Genomic DNA, 5,000 nt, shown 5'->3' with positions numbered 1-5,000 from the left:
ATTTCACTAACTCATTTCTGGAAACAAGTCTGCTTGTCTGGCTTGGGAGCGTTGCCGTGGAGACCCGAGCCACAGAAAGTTGGACGGGGTCTGTGTGTGTGGCGGTGTGTGTGTGTGTGTGTGTGTGTGTGCGCGCGCGTGCGTGCGTGCGCGTGTGTGTGTGTGTGTGTCTGTGTGTGTCTGTGTGTGTGTGTGTGTGTGTGTGTGTGTGTGTTGTTGAACGCTACCCCTGCAGTCATCTGGACCAGACTCAATGTACCTGCGTGAAGTCTGGAGGCAAACGGTATACCAGAAAGACCTCTTTGTGCTGTGTTTGTGTGTGTAATGAAGCGTGTGTTTGTGTGTGTGTGTGAGTGTGTGTGTGTGTGTGTGTGTGTGTGTGTGTATGTGTGTGTGTGTGGGAGTGTCTGCGGTATTTGGTGCAGAGGTGGTCGAAATTAACTCAAATTATTTATTTAGCTACCTTGAATCTATTATACTCATTTATAACTGTTATACTGAAGGGAAAACTAAGCAGAAGTGAACTGAACTGAAATTTAGTTTTGTCCGTTTACTAATAATTGACAAATTCCCAAATAATTGAATGGATGATATGTTAAATTAAATGAATAAAGTGAAATGAAAGCCCAACTTAACCTCACGACCGGTTGAATTACCTCCTATAGGGCTTGTAAATCACAAAATCACTTTGCGATGGCCTCAGTCATTTTGGGAGCATAGGAGGATTGTGGAATGTTAGTTTTGGTCATTAATGAGTATTCCATTGTGAAATTATTTGAGACTCAAGACATTGGCAAAACAACGTTTTCATTAGCCAAAGTTACTTTCACGTTCACATATGATTCAACAGTCCTACAACTCTCTTGAGTCCTCTCAATATGTCAACAAAAAAGTATTGCCAACAAAATAATAGCATGATGCACCCTGCCGTACAAGCCCTTGTGGAGTCCCAGAGTCGTGCATGAGCTAATGCAGTAAGATAGCAACCATCAGGCCTCCTCCTGTATCCCAGCTCTACAGGGGGTGGTGGCAGCAGAAGGAGGTAATGTGATCGACGCTGCATCATCAGGGTGGAGTACAGCAGTTACAAAACACCCGTGCAACTGCACACATGAACGCGCACACACACACACACACACACACACACACACACACACACACACACAGACAAACACATACACCCAAACACACAAGCAGTCCTCTACAGTATATTTGCTTTCATTTACACTTAAAGCAAAGGGTAAATATTAATTAGCATTTACTATTTGTATTTGTCTATGACATACTGCTTCATGTCTATGAACAAATCCTCTTTTGTTATTCTTTAACTTGCAACGTGGCTTCTGGACAACAGAACTACAAATTCTTTCAGTAGTAAGGAGCCATGTTTGTTGATGGGAGACGGACATTTGAATTGTGTTCAAATTGCATGAATCCCATCCATAAAACATCAGAAGGAAATTTGTCTGCTCCAGGCAGCCCCTCCAGTATATACAAGATGGTTTCAGCTGAAAAACACCCTCGTTATTGGTGTGTTGTGTGATTTATCGTGTGAAGGAACAGTCAGAGTGCATTACACGTATCAATGGGGAATGAGAGCAGTCATGACAGCAGCCTCCCCCCCCACCTTTCAAAGGCCTCTGTGGTCAAAGTAGGGAACCGTGTTGTTCCTTACTGCAGTCCAGATGGGTGTGTATCACTTTGTAGCCCTCTACTGCAACCTCTCTCTCTTTCTCACACTGCATACACACACAATCTCTCTCTCTCTCTCTCTCTCTCTCTCTCTCTCTCTCTCTCTCTCTCTCTCTCTCTCTCTCTCTCTCTCTCTCTCTCTCTCTCTCTCTCTCTCTCTCTCTCTCTCTCTCTCTCTCTCTCTCTCTCTCATAGAGAATATAAATGAGATGCGCCCAAATATTGCCAGGTGATATTTTTAAATAAAAGTGGTAGGGGCAACGGTTGTAAAAAAACAGTCTGAAGAAAACATGAGAAGAAAATAATGAATGACATTATTGGCATCGCAATACTATCATAACAACGAGGGTTGGAATAAAATGGAACTCACCCAGGCCTCCTACAACCTAACCCTAACCTCCCTGGCCTCCTACAACCTAACCCTAACCTCCCTGGCCTCCTACAACCTAACCCTTAGCTGCCTAGCCTCCTACAGCCTAGCCCTAAGCTGCCTGGCCTCCTACAACCTAACCCTAAGCTGCCTGGCCTCCTACAGCCTAGCCCTAAGCTGCCTGGCCTCCTACAACCTAACCCTAACCTCCCTGGAGTCTGACATCCTAACTCAAACCCTTAAGATCCAACAAACTAATCATGCCCTTCTTTCATCTCTCTGTCTGTTGATATTGGACAAGGACACCTTCGTTTATCAAAGGGGGGGGGGGGGGGGGTTCTATGCAGATTTAATGACAACACAAAGCCACAGGTGCAAGGTGGTGCATGGAGGAGCAGAGATCTTTTTTGTATCAAGATGGTCACTGAACGGTTGCCCGAATATTGTGCACTCAGTCATGCCGTTCGAAGTGTCTTTGGGGTCTGAGTTCAACTTTTCCTTATTGACGGCATTCTCGATTATTTTTTCGAATGGGAGATTTGCTTATTGAAACAGGAAAAGTCATAATTTGTTCAAATCATGCAACCAATCAAAGCCGAGTGTCATTGAAACAGATTTGAAGGTGATCATCAGGGATCGCTAATATGTCAGGAATGCAACAGCTTCTGCAGAGGAATGGACAACAAGGCGTCATTTTACTTTCTTTTTATTTATTAAATTATTATTAACAGTTTGAAATCCAATCGTTTCATCAACACTTTCACAAAAACGTTACACTTTGAATTAAATTTTTTGCTGAGTCGCAACAGTAGGCTAGCTAACAGTTTCTTCTCTAATCACAGGTGCAGCTCATTGCTTTAGTAACCAAACTAATTATTTGTCTGAGAGCATTTTAGTCTCTCCTGGTCACAGGGCTAACGTTACGCAGGTCATACATTGCTAGGGGCCGTTTAGCTTCTCCTGGTCTCAGGGCTAAAGTCATAACTAATACTATGTCTGGGCCTGGGGGCAGTTTGGTCTTTCCTGGTCTCAGGGCCGAAGGCACCTAACTCATACTTTGATGATATGTCTCTCATCGGTGGACAGGGCCCTTCAAACAACCCTTTATCAGCCAGTCAGAGAGGAGAAGTGAGAAGGAGGAGGAGTGAGGATAGGGGAGTTGTGAGGAGGGCGGAACAGCCAGATAAGCTGCTCCAGGTGGCGGTGGTAAACGACCTTTGGAGAGAGGAAGAAGAAGAAGGGGAATAAGAAGTAGAAGTAGAAGTAGGAGTAGAAGTGGAAGAAGAAGAAGAAGAAGAAGAAGAAGAAGAAGAACAAGAACAAGAACAAGAACAAGAAGAAGAAGAAGAAGAAGAAGAAGAAGAAGAAGAAGAAGAACAAGAACAAGAAGAAGGAGAAGAAGAAGGAAAAAAAGAATAAGAAGAAGGAAGAGGAGGAGGGCGAGGGGGAGAAGAAGAAGAAGAAGAAGAAGACGACGAAGACAAAGACGAAGACGAAGAAGAAGAAGAAGAAGGAAGAGGAGGAGAAGAAGAAGGAGAAGAAGAAGAAGACGAAGATGAAGACAAAGACGAAGAAGAAGAAGAAGGAAGAGGAGGAGGGCGAGGGGGAGAAGAAGAAGAAGGACAAGAAAAAGAGGAAGAGGGATGAGGGTGAAAAGAAGGAGAATCTCAATAAACACATGGGCACACATTTTTGTTCCCACACATAGCTGCACACACTAACACATTAACACATACACACCAACACACACACACCAACACACATTGTCGGGGTCCTACCGCTAAATTGAACCGTGTGCTACTATCATTCACTCTGCCGAGCTGCTTCACATTAGACACGGTGGATCAGGGAGACTCACACACACATCATTGGCCTGACCCACACATAGACACACACACACACTTAAACACACTCTGAACCCCACAAAGAGATGCAAACACACACTGACCGACGCATAGTAAGACACACACTTAAACACACTCTGAACCCCACAAAGAGATGCAAACACACACTGACCGACGCATAGTAAGACACACACTTTCACACACTCTGACCCACATACCGAGACATGCACACTTAAACACATCCTGACCCACACGTAGAAACAAACACCCGCACTTAGGAAACACTGAGCCCTCACAGAGGCTGACGCACTTGAACATAAACTTCACACAGATTATCGTCGGCCACTTACACGCATTTAGAACAGATATAATGAGTTCAATTACACACACAGCAGACACACACAGAACTATGTACACCCACCCACACACACACATACCAAGATGATGAGTCAGATAGAGGCGAGCTAAAAAGAATGCAAAAGGTTGAAAGACAAAAGGCATGTACAATAAGCAGACAAGGGGAAGAGAGGAAATATTCATCTAAATATTTATACATACATTGGTATTTTGTAATAGACTCCTAGTTTGGATTTGACTTTTCATTTCTGCCATCGGTTAACATCTGACCACGATCTCGCACGGACGGGGACGTGTGTGGGGGCAAGGTCAGCGCAAGTGGGTCTTGGGAACGCAGCAGAGACGTCCAACGCGTGGCTGGTTAATGTAACACTGGTGCGGACCGGAGTCCGTCTCCGACACTGGGACGAGCCAGACCTCGCTGCCTCTCTTCCACATCGTGTTTACACAGTGTCCTTGGCTAATTGGCCCACAGAACACAGACATCCCTGGACGACCCACACACACTGACACAGATGCAAACACACACCCACACAAACGATCACAGATACAAACACACACACACACATACACATGCACACACGCACGCACATACAGACACAATCACAGATACTCACACACACACACACACACATAAAGACAAACAAACAGACACACACACACACACACAGAGACACATACACACAGTCACAGCTATACACACACAAACACACACACAAAAAAATCGCAGGTTGATA

The 5,000-nt window shown here is 44.7% G+C and overlaps 1 protein-coding gene across 1 annotated transcript in view; it reads right to left on the bottom strand.

The window, feature by feature from the left end:
• bmpr1bb (bone morphogenetic protein receptor, type IBb) overlaps nucleotides 1–5,000 on the bottom strand; it is a gene marked incomplete at its 3' end in the record, with an annotated part of 17,938 nt that overhangs the window by 7,383 nt on the left and 5,555 nt on the right. The gene's annotated exons all lie outside the window — the stretch shown is intronic.

The sequence above is a fragment of the Pollachius pollachius genome (genome assembly GCF_949987615.1).
Source record: "Pollachius pollachius genome assembly, chromosome: 4".
NCBI lineage: Eukaryota > Metazoa > Chordata > Actinopteri > Gadiformes > Gadidae > Pollachius > Pollachius pollachius.
This window is presented reverse-complemented; position numbering and strand designations above follow the sequence as displayed.